General features: G+C 41.6%; 1 pseudogene; it reads left to right on the top strand.

Annotated features, from left to right (window-relative positions):
• The window catches only part of LOC112071529 (beta-hexosaminidase subunit alpha-like), a 62,542-nt pseudogene that overhangs the window by 12,857 nt on the left and 31,953 nt on the right, over positions 1–17,732 (top strand).

The raw sequence follows: 17,732 nt of genomic DNA, 5'->3' as shown, positions 1-17,732 counted from the left end.
GTGTTCTCCTGAGAAACGGTAAGGGCAGATTTTGCCATGCCACTGGAGACAGGACTTCTTCAGAAACCTTGTGTTAAAGATATACTTACCTATAAACTATGTTCTTATTGACATAGGACGTTCAATCCCCATGAGTGTGTGGGATAGTGCAACAGCACAGAGTTGAGAGTCAACACCACAAGGGGTGGAGGTCACACCACATGGTGGAGGTCACACCGTAAGGTGGAGTATCATCATCACCAGAGGTTGGAGGGTGCAGACATCCGACATATGGGTGGAGGTCACACCACAGGGTGTGAAGGTCTACACGACAGGGTGGAGTCATCCATCGGTAAGTGTCGTAGGTCACAACCAGAGGGTGGAAGGTGATCACCAAGGGTGGCCCACGTCCAACACTTCAGGGGTAGGTAGGTCATCACTGATAGAGGTGCGCAGGTCACATTTCACAGGGTGCGAGGATAACCACAGGATGAGAGGTCCACACCACGGGATGGAAGTGTCACAGCGGACTGAGTAGGTGTGGAGGTATACACAGATACAGGGTGGCAGGTACACCACAGGGTGGAGGTTCACCCACAGGGTGTGAGGTCACACCTAAGGTGGATACACCACAGGGTGGAGGTTCAAGCCACAGCGTTGGGAGATCACGCACCACAGGTGGAGGTCACACCACAGGGTGGAGGTCACACTGTGATCATTTCAGTTCTCTATCAATCTGACGTTGATTTATTTATTTCCAGTATTTTGTGAATGAGACTGAGATAGAAGACTTTCCCCGCTTCCAGTTCCGAGGGATATTATTGGATACGTCACGTCACTACCTACCTTTACACGCTATTCTGAAGACCCTGGTAAAATATATATATTTACACACACAGTACCAGTCAAAAGTTTGGACACATCTACTACTCATTCCAGGGTTTTTCTTAATTTTTTTTTACTATTTTCTAACTCATATGTATTTCATTATTATTCCAGTATATTTCATAGTTTTGTAGTTTTATTCATAGTTTCATCGTTTTATTTCATAGTTTTGAGGTCTTCAATATAGGTCTTCAATATTATTCTACAATGTGTAAAAATAGTAAAAATAAAGAAAAACCCTTGAATGAGTAAGTGTGTCCAAACTTTTGACTGGTTCTGTACGTACATACATTTGAGGTACAACATTGAGGTCCAGTTTCTCAGCTCACATTAAGCGTACTCCTGGACTACAAAGCACTTTGAATGGTGAATCTCCATTGAATGATTTTTAGTCCTGGACTAGGCTTAATCTGTGTCCGGCCCTGAGTTACAACTTTGACTGACTCGGACATGGTATATGTAAATGATACTCACTTCAGATCCTTATCCTTGTTGACTAGGATGCGATGTCCTACAACAAGTTCAATGTTTTCCACTGGCACATCGTGGATGACCCCTCSTTCCCCTACCAGAGTAGCACTTTCCCTGACCTCAGCAGCAAGGTAAGAGGAGAGRACCTGTATTGGAGCTAAACATTTATAATGCGTTACGATGCTGTTATTGAACATAATGGCTTATGCATGCTTATAACATGTTAAACCAGTAAGGTGAGAGGACTGGAACAGGAGCTCTCTGGCCTGAAATATGGTAGAGCATTAATCATGCATTATGATGTGGTTATAATACAATATAAAGGCACATTATAAACATGCTTATAACAAGTAATAAAGCATTATAATGCATATAACTGCAGGACTTAAGTAAAGTGTTGAAGGAAAATGCCGAGTGCAATGTTAAGCTGTCAGATCTCTCTTTGATGTGTTTTATTTAACTTGGCAAGTGTGGCGGACGAATCAGAATGAGTTGGGTAACATAGATAATAACAGAGAGTAGCAGCAGAAGGAATCAGAATTGAGTTGGGTAACATAGATAATACAGAGAGTAGCAGCAGAAGAATCAGAATGAGTTGGTTGTAACATAGATAATAACAGCAGAGTAGCAGCAGAAGAATCAGAATGAGTTGGGTAACTTAGATAATAACAGAGAGTACAGCAGAAGAATCAGAATGAGTTGGTAACATAGATAATAAAGAGAAGTAGGCAGCAGAATAATCAGAATGAGTTGGACATAGATAATAACAAGAGTTAGCAGCAGAAAGAAATCAGAAATGAGTTGGGTAACATATATAATAACAGAGAGTAGCAGCAGAAGAATCAGAATGAGTTGTGTAACATAGATAATAACAGAGAGTAGCAGCAGAAGAATCGAGAATGAGTTGATGACATAGATAATACAGAGAGTTTAGCAGCAGAGATCCAGAATGAGTTGGGTAACATAGATAATAACAGAGAGGTAGTAGCAAGAAGAATCAGAATGGTTGTGCTAACATAGATAATTAACAGAGGAGCAGCAAACGAATTCAGAATGAGTTGGTAAACATAGATAATAACAGAGAGTAGCCAGCCAGAAGAATCAGAATGAGTTGTGGTAACATAGATAATAACAGAGAGTAGCAGCAGAAGAATCAGAATGAGTTGTGTAACATAGATAATAACAGAGAGTAGCAGCAAGAAGAATCAGAATGAGTTGGGTAACATAGATAATAAAGAGGAGTTACAGCAGAAGAATCGAATGAGTTTGGTAAATAGATAATAACAGAGAGTACGCAGAAGAATCAGAATGAGTTGGGTACATAGAAATAACAGAGAGTAGCAGCAGAAGAATCAAGAATGAGTTGGGTAATCATAGATAATAAACAGAGAGTAGCACAGAGAATCAGAAATGAGTTGTTGTAACTAGATGAATAACAGAGAGTAGCAGCAGAAGAATCCAGAATGAGTTTGGGTAATAGATAATAACAGAGAGTAGCAGCAGAAGAATCTCAGAATGGAGTTGTGGTACACATATGATAATAACAGAGAGTAGCAGCAGAGATCAGGATGAGTGGTAACTAGATTAATAAACAGAGAGTTAGCAGAGAAGAATCAATGAGTTGGGAACATAGAATAATAACAGAGAGTCAGCAGAAGAATCAGAATAGTTGTTAGGACATAGATAATAACAGAGACGAGCAGCAGAGAATAGAATGTAGTTGTGGTAATCATAGATACATAAAAGACAGTAGCAGCAGAAGAATCAGAATTGAGTTTGGGTTAACATAGATAATAACAAGAGTAGCACAGCAGAAGAATCGAATGAGTTGGGTAACATAGATAAATAACAGAAGTAGCGAGAAGAATCAGAATGAGTTGTGTAACATAGATAATAACAAGTAGCAGCAGAAGAATCAGAATGAGTTGGTAACATTAGATAATAACAAGAGTGCAGCAGAAGAATCAGAATGAGTTGTGTAACATAGATAATAACAGAGTAGCAGCAGAAGATATCAGAAATGAGTTGGGTAACATAGAATAATAAAGGAGTAGGCAGCAGAAGATCAGAATGAGTTGTGCTAACATAGATAAATAACAGAGAGTAAGCACAGAAGAATCAGAATGAGTTGGGTAACATAGATATAATAACACAGAGTAGCAGAAGGACATCAGAATGAAGTTTGGTTAACATAGATAATAAACAGTAGAGTAGCAGAAGAATCAGGAATGAGTGTGTAACATAGATCAATAACAGAGAGTAGCAGAGAAGAATCAGAAGGAGTTGGGTAACATAGATAATAACAGAGAGTAGCAGCAGTAAGAATCGAATGAGTTGGGTAACATAGATAATACAGAGAGTAGGCAGCAGAAGATCAGAATGAGTTGGGTAACATAGATAATAACGAGAGTAGCAGCAGAAGATCAGGAAGAGTTGGGTAACATAATAATAACCAGAAGGCAGCAGAATATCAGAATGAGTTGGTAACTAGATAATAACAGAGGTAGCAGCGAAGAATCAGAATGAAGTTGGTAACATTAATATAACAGAGAGTAGCAGCAGAAGATCCGAATGGAGTTTTGTTGTAACATAGATAATAAAGAGAGTTAGCGCAGGAAGAATCAGAATGAGTTGGGTAACATTAGATATAACAGAGAGTAGCAGCAGAGGAATCAGAATGAGTTGAGGTAACATAGATAAAATAACAGGAGAGTAGTAGCAAGAATCAGGGAATGAGTTGTGTAACATAGATAATAACCAGATGAGTAGCAGCAGAAGAATCAGAATGATTGGGTTAACATAGATAATAAAACAGAGAGTAGCAGCAGAAGAATCAGATGAGTTTGTTGTAACATAGAATAATAACAGAGAGTAGCAGCAGAAGAATTCAGAATTGAGTTGTGTAACATAGATAATAAACAGAAGTAGCAGCAGAAGAATCAGGAATTGAGTTGGTAACATAGATAATAAACAGAGAGTAGCAGCAGAAAGAATCAGGAATGAGGTTGTGTAACATAGATAATAACAGAGAGTAGCAGCAGAAGAACAGAATGAGTTGTGTAACATAGATAATAACAGAGAGTAAGCAGCAGAAGGAATCAATGAGTTGGGAACATAGATAAAACAGAGAGTAGCAGCAGAAGAATCAGAATGAGTTGTGTAACATAGATAATAAAACAGAGAGTAGCAGAAGAATCAGAATGAGTTGGGTACATAGATAATAACAGTAGCAGCAGAATAATTCAGATGAGTTGAGTAACATAGATATAACAGAGAGTAAGCGCGGAAGAATCAGAATGAGTTGTGTAACAGAGATAAATACAGAGAGTAGCAGCAGAAGAATCAGGATATGAGTTTGGGTAACATAGATAATAACAGAGAGTAGCAGCAGAAGAAATCAGAATGAGTTGGTAAACATAGATAATAACGAGAGTAGCAGCGAAGAATTCAGGAATGAGTTGGGTAACATAGTAATAAACAGAGAGTAGCAGAAGAATCAGGAATGATTTGTGTAACATTAGATATAACAGTAGCAGCAGAAGAATCAGAATGAGTTGTGTACAGAGATGAATAACAGGTAGCAGCAGAAGAATCAGAATAGTTGTGGTAACATAGATAATAACAGTAGCAGCAGAAGAATTCAGAATGAGTGGGTAACATAGATAATAACAGTAGCAGGCAGAGAATTCAGATGAGTTGCTGTAACATAGATAATAAAACAGTAGCAGCAGAAGAATCAGAATGAGTTGGGTAAAACATAGATACATAACAGTAGCAGCAGAAGAAATCAGAATGAGTGGCGTAACATAGATAATAACAGAGAGTAGCAGCAGAAGAATCAGAATGATTTGTGTAACATATAATAACAGTAGCAGCAGAAGAATCAGAATTGAGTTGTGATAATATCTAGAGAGGTAGCAGCAGAGAATCAGAATGTTGTGTAACATAGATAATAACAGAGAGTAGCAGCAGAAGAATAGAATGAGTGGGTATACATAGATAATACAGAGAGTAGCAGAAGAATCAGAATGAGTTGTGTAACATAGATAATAACAGTAGCAAGGCAGAAGAATCAGAATGAGTTTGTTAAATAGATTTAATAACAGAGAGTACAGCAGAAGAATCAGAATGAGTTGTACATAGATAATAACAGAGAGTAGCAGCAGAGATCAGAATGAGTTGGGTAACATTAGAGTAATACAGAGAGTAGCAGCAGAGAATCAGAATGAGTTGGTGTAACTAGATAATAAGCAGAGAGTAAGCGCAGAGATCAGAATGAGTTGTGAACTAGATTAATTACAGAGAGTAGCAGAAGAAGAATCAGAATGAGTGGTAACATTAGATAATAACAGGAGTAGCAGCAGAGAATCGAATTGAGCTGTGTAAATAGATAATAACAGAGAGTAGCAGCAGAAGAATCAGAATAGTTGGGTAACATTAGATAATGAACAAGAGTAGCAGCAGAAGAATCAGAATGAGTTGTGTAACATAGATAACAGGGTAGCAGCAGAAGAATCAGAATGGTTTCGAGGTAACATAGATAATACAGAGAGTAGCAGCAGGAAGAATCAGAATGAGTTGGTGTAACATAGAAATAACAGAGAGTAGCAGCAGAAGGAATCAGAATGAGTTGTGTAACATAGATAATAACAGAGAGTAGCAGCAGAAGAATCAGAATGAGTTTGTGTACATAGATAATAACAGAGAGTAGCAGCAGAAAGAATCAGAATGAGTTGTGTAACATAGATAAATAACAGAGATGTAGGCAGCAGAAATCAGAATGAGTTTTGTGTAACATTAGATAATAACAGAAGATAGCAGCAGAAGAATCAGAATGGTTGGGTAACATTAGTAATACAGAGAGTAGCAGCAGAAGATCAGAAATGAGTTGTGTAACATAGATTAATAAACAGAGGTAGCAGCAGAGAATTAGAATGAGTTGGGTAACATAGATAATAACAGAGAGTAGCAGCAGAAGAATCAGAATGATTGGGTAACATAGATAATAACAGAGAGTAGCAGCAGAAGAATCAGAATGAGTTGTGTAACATAGATAATAACAGAGAGTAGCAGCAGAAGAATCAGAATGAGTTGTGTAACATAGATAATAACAGAGAGTAGCAGCAGAAGAATCAGAATGAGTTGTGTAACATAGATAATAACAGAGAGTAGCAGCAGAAGAATCAGAATGAGTGGGTAACATAGATAATGAACAGAGAGTAGCAGGCAGAAGAATCAGAATGAGTGGGTAACATAGATAATAACAGAGAGTAGCAGCAGAAGAATCAGAATGAGTTGGGTAACATAGATAATAACAGAGAGTAGCAGCAGAAGAATCAGAAATGAGTTGTGTAACATAGAATAACGAGAGTAGCAGAAGAATCAGAATGAGTTGGAACATAGATAATACAGTAGCAGCAGAAGAATCAGAAGTGAGTTGGGTAACATAGATAATAACAGAGAGTAGCAGCAGAAGAATCAGAAATGAGTTTGGGTAACATAGATAATAACAGAGAGTAGCAGCAGAAGAATCAGAATGAGTTGTGTAACATAGATAATAACAGAGAGTAGCAGCAGAAGAATCAGAATGAGTTGGGTAACAATAGATAATAACAGAGAGTAGCACAGAAGAATCAGAATGAGTTGTGTAAACATAGATAATAACAGAGAGTAGCAGCAGAAGAATCAGAATGAGTGGGTAACATAGATAATAACCAGAGAGTAGCAGCAGAAGAATCAGAATGAGTTGTGTAACATAGATAATAACAGGAGAGGTAGCAGCAGAAAGAATCAGAATGGAGTTGTGTAACATAGATAATAACAGAGAGAGCAGCAGAAGAATCAGAATAGTGTGTTGTAACATAGATATAACAGAGAGTAGCAGCAGAAGAATCAGAATGAGTTGTGTAACATAGATAATAACAGAGAGTGCAGCAGAAGAATCAGAATGAATGTGTAACATAGATAATAACAGAGAGTAGCAGCAGAAGAATCAGAATGAGTTTGGGTAACATAGATAATAAACAGAGAGTAGCAGCAGAAGAATCAGAATGAGTTGTGTAACATAGATAATAACAGAGAGTAGCAGCAGGAAGAATCAGAATGAGTTGGGGTAACATAGATTAATAACAGAGAGTAGCAGCAGAAGAATCAGAATGAGTTGGGTACACTAGATAATAACAGAGAGTAGCAGCAGAAGAATCAGAATGAGTTGTGGTAACATAGATAATAACAGAGAGTAGCAGCAGAAGAATCAGAATGAGTTGGGTAACATAGATAATAACAGAAGTAGCAGCAGAAGAATCAGAATGAGTTGTGTAACATAGATAATAACAGAGAAGTAGCAGCAGTAAGAATCAGAATGGAGTTGGGTAACATAGATAATAACAGAGAGTGCAGCAGAAGAATCAGAATGAGTTGTGTAACATAGATAATAACAGAGAGTAGCAGCAGAAGAATCAGAAATGAGTTGGTAACATAGATAATAACAGAGAGTAGCAGCAGAAGAATCAGAATGAGTTGGTAACATAGATAATAAACAGAGAGTAGCAGCAGAAGAATCAGAATGAGTTGTGTAACATAGATAATAACAGAGAGTAGCAGCAGAAGAATCAGAATGAGTGGGTAACATAGATAATAACAGAGAGTAGCAGCAGAAGAATCAGAATGAGTTGGGGTAACATAGATAATAACAGAGAGTAGCAGCAGAAGAATCAGAATGAGTTGGTGTAACATAGATAATAACAGGAGTTAGCAGCAGAAGAATCAGAATGAGTTGGGTAACATAGATAATAACAGAGAGTAGCAGCAGAAGAATCAGAATGAGTTGGGTAACATAGATAATAACAGAGAGTAGCAGCAGAAGAATCAGAATGAGTTGTGTAACATAGATAATAACAGAGAGTAGCGCAGAAGAATCAGAATGAGTTGGTACATAGATAATAACAGAGAGTGCAGCAGAAGAATCAGAATGAGTTGTGTAACATAGATAATAACAGAAGTAGCAGCAGAAGAATCAGAATGAGTTGGTAACATAGATAATAACAGAGAGTAGCAGCAGAAGAATCAGAATGAGTTTGTGTAACATAGATAATAACAGAGAGTAGCAGCAGAAGATCAGAATGAGTTGGGTTACATAGATAATTAACAGAGAGTAGCAGCAGAAGATCAGAATTGAGTTGGGTAACATAGATAATAACAGAGAGTAGCAGCAGAAGAATCAGAATGAGTTTGTGTAACATAGATAATAAACAGAGAGTAGCAGCAGAAGAATCAGAATGAGTTGTGTAACATAGATAATAACAGAGAGTAGCAGCAGAAGAATCAGAATGAGTTGGGTAACATAGATAATAACAGTAGCAGCAGAAGATTCAGAATGAGTTGGTAACATAGATAATAACAGAGGAGTAGCAGCAGAAGAATCAGAATGAGTTGTGTAACATAGATAATAACAGAGAGTAGCAGCAGAGAATCAGAATGAGTTGGGAACATAGATTAATAACAGAGAGTAGCCAGCAGAAGAATCAGAATGTGGTACATAGATTAACAGTAGGCAGAAGATCAGAATGAGTTGTGTAACATAGATAATAACACGAGAGTAGCAGCAGAAGAATCAGAATTGAGTTGGTTAAACATAGATAATAACAAGAGTAGCAGCAGAAATCAGAATGAGTGTGTGTAACATAGATAATAACAGAGAGTAGCAGCAGAAGAATCAGAATGAGTTGGGTAACATAGATAATAACAGAAGTAGCGCAGAAGAATCAGAATGAGTTGTGTAACATAGATAATAACAGAGAGTAGCAGCAGAAGAATCAGAATGAGTTGGGTAACATAGATAATAACAGGTAGCAGCAGAAGAATCAGAATGAGTTGTGTGTTAACATAGAAATAAATCAGCAAGCTAGCACAGAAGAACAGAATGAAGGTTGGTAAACTAGATAAAACAGGAGAAGCAGCAGAAGAAATCAGAATGAGTTGTGGTACATACGATAATACAGAGCTAGTTAGCAGTCAAGAAGATATTCAGAATGATGTTGGTAACATACGATAATAACATGAGGTAGAGCAGAAGAATAGAATGAGTTGTTGTAACATAGATAATAACAGAGAGTAGCAGCAGAAGAATCAGAATGAGTTTGGGTAACATAGATAATAGACGAGAGTAGCAGCAGGAAGAATCAGAATGAGTTGTTGTAACATAGTAATAACAGAGAGTAGCAGCAGAAGAATCAGAATGAGTTGTGTAACATAGATAATAACAGAGAGTAGCAGCAGAAGAATCAGATGAGTTGGAAATAGATAATAACAGAGAGTAGCAGCAGAGAATCAGAATGAGTTGGGTAACATAGATAATACAGAGAGTAGCGAGTCAGAGACATAGATCAATAAAGAATCAGAATGAGTATAGTCAGAGATAGCAGCAGAAGAATCAGAATGAGTTGTTAACATAGATAATAACAGAGAGTAGCAGCAGAAGAATCAGAATGAGTTGGGTAACATAGATAATAACAGAGAGTAGCAGCAGAAGAATCAGAATGAGTTGTGTAACAAGATAATAACAGAGGTAGCAGCAGAATCAGATGATGGTAACATAGATAATACAGAGAGTAGCAGCAGAGAACAGAATGAGTTGTAACATAGATAATAACAGAGAGTAGCAGCAGAAGAATCAGAATGAGTTGGGTAACATAGATAATTAAGATGTCCTATCTGCATAATATGTTTATGTGATATACTTGTTATTAGAATGTGTCCCTTTGGACTTCTTCCCTCAGCTGGGGCCCAGTCACCTGGGCTCCTAGTCACCGGGCTCCTAGTCACCTGGGGCTCCTAGTCACCTGGGGCTCCTAGTCACCTGGGGCTCCTAGTCACCTGGGGCTCCTAGTCACCTGGGGCTCCTAGTCACCTGGGGCCAGTCACCTGGGGCTCCTAGTCACCTGGGGCTCAGTCACCTGGGGCTCCTGTCACCTGGGCTCCTAGTCACCTGGGGCTCCTAGTCACCTGGGGCTCCTAGTCACCTGGGGCTCCTAGTCACCTGGGGCTCAGTCACCTGGGGCTCCTAGTCACCTGGGGCTCCTAGTCACCTGGGGCTCAGTCACCTGGGGCTCCTAGTCACTGGGGCTCCTAGTCACCTGGGGCTCAGTCACCTGGGGCTCCTAGTCACCTGGGCCGTCACCTGGCTCCTAGTCACCTGGGGCTCCTAGTCACCTGGGGCTCCTAGTCACCTGGGGCTCCTAGTCACACTGGGGCTCAGAGTCACCTGGGGCTCAGAGTCACCTGGGGCTCCTAGTCACCTGGGGCTCCTAGTCACCTGGGGCTCCTAGTCACCTGGGGCTCCTAGTCACCTGGGGCTCCTAGTCACCTGGGGCTCCTAGTCACCTGGGGCTCAGTCACCTGGGGCTCTGTCACCTGGGGCTCAGTCACCTGGGGCCCAGAGAGGGGAGAGGTCAGGCTTGTCTTTTACATGTCCCTGGTGCTATGCGGAATATCAGAAAGGGAGAAGGACAGGAGGGAACATTGTCTTCATATGTGAATGTGTCATTACCTATTCTTAAACCATGTGAAGGGATGGCGTTATTAAATGGGGAACCAATTACTTGTCTCCACAATGTCTGCAGCAGTCACCCCCTCCTTCGGCCTGGGGGGAGATAAGGTTTGAGACAACAGATGTTTGTRGTAGTGTCTGGAACCATTGTTGTCATCTCTGATGCACTTATCCTGGGATAGTTTTATGACCTAGAGGCTCACTCCCCTCAGTGAGCTTGTCCAGGCGTGGGGTCAAGAGGGGGTTTTACTCACTCCCCTCAGTGAGCTTGTCCAGGAGTGGGGTCAAGAGGGGGTTTTACTTGAGATGGGAGTATCTGGAGTTGACAACTGATTAATGCCGTTGGTCGAGTTGGTGTTTTTGTGCTATGAACCAGGAACGAGATCGGAACCTCGTCTTCGGGACCAAACTGAACGATACTTTATAGCGAATGCTCTCTGGCTACGGGATACTCCTTTCTCATTTAAAAAGTCTCACCTTGTCACCCATTCTATATATCTGTGGTTTGTTATGTCAACAAGGTGGTGGATCTTGACTATAAAAGACCTTTGTACTTTTGTCTCGCCGCTTTTCAACGAATGATCAGAGACAGTGATTCGTCGACCAGCTATTGCAAAGYTCTCACTATTAAAGATTTAGTTTAATACTTTTTAACTTGTCAGCTCGGGGATTTGATCTAGCAACCTTTCGCTTACTGGCCCAACGCTCTAACCACTAGGCTACCTGCCGGCCCTGTAGTTTCCCCTTCCACTTGAGGAAACTGGATAGACACAGGTGGTTCTGATAATGAGTTGCTGAAAGATGTTCTGCAGCTGAACTGCTTGGTTAAAGATGTTCTGCAGCTGAACTGCTTGGTTAAAGATGTTCTGCAGCTGAACTGCTTGGTTAACTGTAAGCCTGGTCCCAGTTCTGTTTCACAATTCTATAAGGATTTGGCAGGTGAACAGAAACAGATAGGCTGTATGTTTTGTTCTGCTGATGTTGTGCTTGGCTCTTTGTCCCAGGGTGCTTTACTCCTACCTTACTTGCTTGTGCCTCTCAATGTCTGTGTGTGTAACGTTTGGAGTCAGGAAGCCGGTGCAGAAGGTGAGTTTAATAAACCTGAACAAGGCATCAAAACAGGAGACGCGTACTGAACGTAATAAAACCAATACTGCCTGATGACTGAGGCTACTGAGGGTTAAATAAAGGGAGAGTAATCAATGTGATGATGAAGTCCAGGTGTGCGTAATGATTGGGAGCAGAGGTGTGACCGACCGGCTCAAAACGGTCTTGTAGCAACATTTGAAATTGTGTTTTTTACCTTGGATAAAACTAGAGACTCAGCGCTACAAAATGGTATATCACACACTGCATTTCTGAGGAACAATGGGAAAGTAGGTCTGCTTTGAAAGTTGATAAACTTGTAAACTCACTTTTGAGAAAATGTCCCTTGAATATTTTTGTACACCTACTGGAGATGTCTCTCCTTTGTTTACACCCTCTTAAGCCGGCCCCACCCATCTCTTTAAGGATTCCAATGTGAGGTCATGTGCTAAACAGTGAGTAGTGTAGTAAAGATTAAGACTACAAGTGGTAGTAGCCTACAATAAGGAACAATTCAGGTAAACAGGAAGTGTCCAGATATAAATATGATATAAATATTAGATGACTCTTACCCAGACACACTGGTCTAAATTGATGGGTCATGTGAAATAAATGCTAAAACCCCCAGCTACAGAAGGTGTAAATGGTACAGCCAAATGGCTACTTGCATAGTAGCAATATAAAGAAAATAATATACAGTATGTRCAAGAACAATATCAGTGATAGATGAGGTAGTTATATGCATACTGTTAGGTTCTTATTTTTCATAGTAAATAACCCACGGACACTAGAGAAGCTTTAACCAAGTTTAATTCTTCCCAAAGGTTCTGTACAGCTGTAATTCAGACAACCCAACATTTGTCCCATCCAGATATTTATATCCCACTTAAGAAACKTCTCCTTCTCTCCAATCCTTCTTATGGTTTAACAGGAAAAGAGTAACAAGATTCCAAACCCTTATTACTCCCTTCAGGTGACATGTCCTCACCTCCTGACCTCAACCCCTCCTTCACCTAATCCACAGATGTCCATCTGTCTCCCCTGTATCAACACGTTGCTCTGCTCCCGTCCCCCAACACGTTCCACAGCTATCTGTCCTTCTACAGAGACCCAGTCTCTTTGATTTCCTATCTCAATGATCAAAGTTTAGCCGATTCCAACAATACAATCWRRGTTAAAGTGGCTGAGCAGCAACATAATAAAAAAATAGTAGCAGCAACGTATGGCGTGTGTGTTAGGAGAGAGTCATTTAAATAGAGGCACTGCAGATAGTGCTGATGACTGGTCTGTTCGAACCACACATGAACAAGGGAATCTACATTAGGAGAGCCTGTTTCTGTCCTGCCCTTGACTTTGGTGCAGGGCATGTGATGTCCATAGCCTCTTTGTTGCTCCCTGATCTTCTCAAAAAGATAAGTTTGTCTAGCTGTGTCCAGTCCAGGTGGTGCTTGTAGAGGCAGACCATCTATGGGAGGAAGGATGTCAGCGTTGCTCAGCAGCTGAAACCTGGTCCTGGCAGTCTGAACGCTCCTTGGCGACAACAACACCAGGCTCCAGAGCATCGAAGCTGTAAAACAGGAAATAACAAATAAAAAAGACATTACAACCCTGCACAACATAAATTCACGTCCCAAGTTTAGATAAGAAGAATAACCTCATACAATGCAATGAAAATGACATTCACCTGAAGTGCTGGTACTGCTTGATCTGTGGCAGCGGCCTGAAGTACCGAGTCAGGTGTTGTTGCCAGCCATAACATTCCACCAGCAYYGTACCATCCTCCAGTCCAACCAGCTGTGGGATGTTGACCCCTGTCACAGTGCTGTCCTTCACATCACCAGCGATCTCAGACAAAGTGTTCACTCTGGTCTTTTTGAAGCGCTGCTTTATAAGGCCGAAGCACCAGTCGGGGGCTTGGTGTGGCCTGTGATCAGGAAGTGAATGTCTAGACTGTGGTGGAGCACAAACGTGAGCACAAACGTGTTCTTGCTTTGGCCACTGCAGTTGTGAGGAGTTCAAAAGTAGATGGGACCTGGCTACATAGGGTCAGAAGGATAGTAGATGGGACCTGGCTACATAGGGTCAGAAGGATAGTAGATGGGACCTGCCGACATAGGGTCAGAAGGATAGTAGATGGGACCTGGCTACATAGGGTGCAGAAGGATAGTAGATGGACCTGGCTACATAGGGTCAGAAGGATACGTAGATGGGACCTGGCTACATATGCAGAAAGGATAGTAGATGGACCTGGCTACATAGGGTCAGAAGGATAGTAGATGGGACTGGCTACAATAGGGTCAGAAGGATAGTAGATGGGACCTGGCTGCATAGTGTCAGGCAAGGATAGTAGATGGACCTGGCTGCATAGGGTCAGAAGGATAGTAGATGGGACCTGGCTACATAGGGTCAGAAGGATAGTAGATGGGACCTGGCTACATAGGGTCAGAAGGATAGTAGATGGGACCTGGCTACATAGGGTCAGAAGGATAGTAGATGGGACCTGGCTACATAGGGTCAGAAGGATAGTAGATGGGACCTGGCATAGATAGGGTCAGAAGGATAGTAGATGGACCGTGCTACATAGGGTCAGAAGATAGTAGATGGGACTGGCTACATAGGGTCAGAAGGATAGTAGATGGGACCTGGCTGCATAGGGTCAGAAGGATAGTAGATGGGACCTGGCTACATAGGGTCAGAAGATAGTAGATGGGACCTGGCTACATAGGGTCACGAAGGATAGTAGATGGGACCTAGGCTACATAGGGTCAGAAGGATAGTAGATGGGACCTGGCTACATAGGGTCAGAAGGATATAGATGGGACTGGCTACATAGGGTCAGAAGGATTAGTAGATTGGGACCTGGCTACATAGGGTCAGAAGGATAGTAGATGGACCTGGCTACATAGGGTCAGAAGGATAGTAGATGGGACCTGGTACAATAGGGTCAGAAGGATAGTAGATGGGACCTGGCTACATAGGGTCAGAAGGATAGTCAGATGGGACCTGGCTACATAGGGTCAGAAGGATAGGTAGATGGGACCTGGCTACATAGCTCAGAAGGAATAGTAGATGGGACCTGGCTACATAGGGTCAGAAGATAGTAGATGGGACCTGCTACAATAGGATCTAGAAGGATGAGTAGATGGGACCTGGCTACATAGGGTCAGAAGGATAGTAGATGGGACCTGGCTACATAGGTCAGAAGGATAGTAGATGGGACCGTGCTACATAGGGTCAGAAGGATAGTAGATGGGACCTGCTACATAGGGCAGAAGATAGTAGATGGACCTGGCTACATAGGATCAGAAGGATAGTAGAGTGGACCTAGGCTACATAGGGTCAGAAGGATACCTGGCTACATTACGGTCAGAGATAGTAATGGGACCTGGCTGCATAGGGTCAGAAGGATAGTGCACCTGCAAACAACAAAAGACATCAATTAAAGGAATATTTACAATTGTTTACAGACAGATTATTTCACTTATAATTCACTGTATCACAATTCCAGGGGTCAGAAGTTTACATACACTAAGTTGACTGTGCTTTAAACAGCTTGGACAATTTCAGAAAATTATGTCATGGCTTTAGAAGCTTCTGATAGGTGAATTACAATAATTTGAAGTCAATTGGAGGTGTACCTGTGGATGTATTTCAAGGCCTACTTTCAAACTAGTGCCTCTTTGATTGACATCATGGGAAAATCAAAAGAAATCAGCCAAGACCTCAGAATAAAATCTGTAGATCTCCACGAGTCTGGTTCATCCTTGGGATCAATTTCAAACGCCTGAAGTTACCACGTTCATCTGTACAAGAACGCATAGATTCGCAAGTATAAACACCATGGGACCACGCAGCCGTCATACCGCTCTGGAAGGAGATGCATTCTGTCTCCTAGAGATGAACGTACCTTGGTGCGAAAAGTTTCGAATCAATCCCAGAACAACAGCAAAGGACCTTGGAAACACGTACAAAAGTATCTATATCCACAGTAAAACAAGTTGTATATCGACATAACCTGAAAGGCCGCTCAGCAAGGAAGAAGCCACTACTCCAAAACCGCCATAAAAAAGCCAGACTACGGTTTGCAACTGCACATGGGGACAAGATCGTACTTTTTGGAGAAATGTCYTCTGGTCTGATGAAACAAAAATAGAACTGTATGGTCATGATGACCATCGTTATGTTTGGAGGAAAATGGGGGAGGCTTGCAAGCCGAAGAACACCATCCCAACCGTGAAGCACTGGAGTGGCAGCATCATGTTGTGGAGGTGCTTTGCTGCAGGAGGGACTGGGGCATTATGTGGATAATTATGTGGATACTTCTCAAGACATCAGTCAGGAAGTTAAAGCTTGGTCGCAAATGGGTCTTCCAAATGGACAATCACCCCAAGCATACTTCCAAAGTCGTGGCAAAATGCCTTAAGGATAACAAAGTCAAGGTATTGGAGTGGCCATCACAAAGCCCTGACCCCAATCCCATAGAAAACGTGTGGGCAGAAATGAAAAGTGTGTGCGAGCAAGGAGGCCTACAAACCTGACTCAGTTTCACCATCTCTGTCAGGAGGAATGGGCCAAAATTCACCCAACTTATTGTGGGAAGCTAGTGGAAGGCTACCTGAAACGTTTTACCCAAGTTAAACATTTTAAAGGCAATGCTAATTTAGTTAAGCTTTTTTTGTCGACCTTTACTGACACCGGCCATATTCAACCAGTGTTGAGCATTCGTAAATTCATCAGTTATTTTGCACTCTGGCATGCTCAGACGAGAGTTTTAATACACACAATGTTTTTAAAGTTTTTTTTAAAGCAGCATTAGACAGGATTACCCTACACATACTGACCCGCTCAAATAGACAGAGGTATGCTATATGGCAGACCAATCCAAACTCATCGCTTGACATGTTCAGCCCACTTATTGTCTCAGCTAATCATGGCTAGTGGGAAGGTTGCTGACTTTTTCTGTGGCTTAACCAACTAAGTTCGTAATTTAACAATTTTGTTCATATTTACAGATGGCATAAACCATTATTAAGGCACATGAAAGTTCACATGTTCGAGAAGGCATTTTTGCCCCCAAAAACTATTTTTGATTAAAAAAAAATACTTCCACATTCAAACGGCTCTACTGTGAAGTAGTAGTAGCGACATAAGCACTGTTTCCTGAAACGGGTCACAGGTGTGCGTAATGATGGGGAGCAGATGCTAGGCTTCTTGCTGCCCTCTTACCTCTAGGCTACCTGCCGCCCTCTTACCGCTAGGCTACCTGCCGCCCTCTTACCGCTAGGCTACCTCCCGCTAGGCTACCTGCCGCCCTCTTACCACTAGGCTACCTGCCGCCCTCTTACCGCTAGGCTACCTGCTGCCCTGTTACCGCTAGGCTACCTGCTGCCCTCTTACCACTAGGCTACCTGCTGCCCTGTTACCGCTAGGCTACCTACCGCTAGGCTACATGCCGCCCTCTTACCGCTAGGCTACCTGCCGCCCTCTTACCGCTAGGCTACCTGCCTCCCTCTACAATATTCTATTACCGCTAGGCTACCTGCCGCCTTCAATATTCTATTGTTATCTGATGTTGTGCTTGGCTGATATTCTGTTTGGCTCTGTTTGTCCTAGGGGGCGTTCCATCCGTTTACCCATGTGTACACCCAGATAGACGTGAAGAGGGTTATCGCCCACGCCAGACTCAGAGGCATTAGGGTCCTGGCTGAATTTGACTCCCCGGGACACACCCAGTCATGGGGCAAAGGTAACACACACACACTCA

Source organism: Salvelinus sp. IW2-2015, unplaced genomic scaffold (assembly GCF_002910315.2).
Source record: "Salvelinus sp. IW2-2015 unplaced genomic scaffold, ASM291031v2 Un_scaffold1632, whole genome shotgun sequence".
Lineage (NCBI taxonomy): Eukaryota > Metazoa > Chordata > Actinopteri > Salmoniformes > Salmonidae > Salvelinus > Salvelinus sp. IW2-2015.
This window is presented reverse-complemented; position numbering and strand designations above follow the sequence as displayed.